Genomic DNA, 2,490 nt, shown 5'->3' with positions numbered 1-2,490 from the left:
TCCAATCTCCATCTTTAGTCTTCACAAAATTACAATTTAAAATTACATAATAAACCTATTTACATTCTAATTTCAAAACCGTAATAAATAAAGAAAACCAAACGGAGATACGAGATCTCAAATTACATTAAAAATTATGTTCCCATCATTACGAAAACATAATTTGACTAAGGCCACACTAGGTATTACAAATTACAACCGATTGCAAAAATACGTAAATAAAACCATTCAACGATTCATTCAACTAAATAAAATGCATCAACTAAAAAAAATTAAACATACAAGACATAATTCTTTAATTATGTAGATTAATTTTACCCAAACCACCTATTTAAATGATCAAATTAAGTGACAATTCCTCAATTAATCACATTAATTTTAATCTTAATTCACATTAAACTTGTAATATGAATTTAATCCAATCATTATTTTAAACCTCTTTAAAATAATTAGGTATCTATGAATTATGAACCTCTTCACAATAAATTTATCAAACATTGTAGATATAATGTATAATCTTTCTAGGCCAAAAACAACAATGAAACAAAAAACAGAAAAAAATTTCTTCAAAAAAAAAAACTCTCGGTATTTCAGCAAACAACCGTTTTTTTTCTTTCTTTTCGGTATTTCAGCAAAACCGAATCAAAAACGTTTTTTTTTTCTTGGCAAAACAGAAAAAAACGAAACAAAAAAAAAACAGAACATTTTTTTTTTATTATCTCGGTTAAAAAAAAACAACAACCCTAATTTGTTCTTGCGGCAAAAAGCCCTAAAACAAAAAAAAATTTAGATGAAGAAAATCGTTTATAGTTGCTATTAGAACACGATTAGCATATGAATTAATAAGAACATGATTAACCGTATATGCCAAAATCTATATAGCAAAAACAATTTTAATATCATCAACAAGACGATTTCCATTTACATTTTAACTTAATCTTCATTAAATCAAACATCTACCAATTCTTCATATAATCATTTAACCGATTAAAACAATAATATGAAAAATCAAAATGGAAATATCGCATCATAAACAAGAACAAACCGGCTGCAAAAAAAAATTTCAATCGGCATAAATTTTTTTTTTTCAGCCGTGGGTTTTTTTTTCTTTTCGATTCAACAATCTTTTGTATACATTCATTTTATGAAAATCATCAAAATAAAATTCGTGGCCTTGGCTCTGATACCACTTGTGGGAAATAATCTGTATACTTCCCTTATTATTAAGGATATAACGAATTTATACAGATGATTATGAGTCATAAAATAAATTACATAAACAAAATAGAAAAGAGATGAAGAATCAACCTTTGGTCCTTGCTAATTCGGCCTAAGAACAATATCGCAATGATATTCGCCTATTAGTTGCACCCAAGATGCTCCGAGAAATGCCCCACAAATTGCTAGAATGAGATCCCCAATTAGCTGATTAATTTTTAGGGTTTTTGTGTTCTTGATTGATGAGAGGAGGCAAGGTTAGAATTAGGTTAGAAAATATCTACTCCCTCACTCCCTTTAAAACGTGTATAAGGAGCGATGAAGGTCGATTTTTCTTTTTCATTTTTTCGGCCCATCTCACCGAATAATAAGAGGAGTGTTTTTTCTCTTATTTTCGGTTTTTCTAAAATTATATATAATGCGTATATTTTATTAATTGTCATGCATGTTGTCCCGTTTTAATAAGTCCATACATAACTGATTGTAGTCGATTTATTAAGTCCAGCCTGACAACATATATTATAACAATCTCGTGTAAAATATACTTTAACTATAAATATCGCATATTTATAATTAGCTAATTAAATATAACCGATTACATTTAATTACGAATTAACATATTAATTCGTCTAAGCTAACATTATATACATTAATTAAATATAACTTATTATATTCAATTTACGAATTGATGATTAATTGTCTCAACTAATATTATTTAATCGGCATTAAATAATCGTCTCATCAACACATTGACTAACTGTTTAGTCATATAAGGCATCAATGTGATTACATTTCCATAACCACATCTCTCAAACACATCCTTTAGGTGTGACCTTTAGGGACCAGTTGATCACCGCCATCAGTATGATAATAACGTCAAACTTTCTAGCAAGCCAACTGTTATTAGGTAATCGTTAATCAACTGATAAAATACGAAGTATACCCTTGTGAACCTGTAAGAGATTTACAAATGTTATCACACTAATTTGTGGAGGACACAAGCTCCAACATTGCGTTGGTACCGACTCGTCATACTCAATGCATATGCCACGTCTGGACGTGTGCATATCATGGCATACATGATCGATCCTATAGCTGATGCATAAGGAATGCGACTCATGCGTTCAACCCCTTCAGGCGTCGTGGGTGACTGAGACTTGCTTAAATGAATCCCAGACGTCATTAGAAGGTTTCCCTTCTTGGAGTTGGTCATGCTGAACCTTTCAAGAATCATATCTAAATAAGACTCCAGACTCAATGATAACATCCGTC

Source organism: Silene latifolia, chromosome 3, assembly GCF_048544455.1.
Source record: "Silene latifolia isolate original U9 population chromosome 3, ASM4854445v1, whole genome shotgun sequence".
NCBI lineage: Eukaryota > Viridiplantae > Streptophyta > Magnoliopsida > Caryophyllales > Caryophyllaceae > Silene > Silene latifolia.
Note: the sequence above shows the minus strand (reverse complement) of the source record.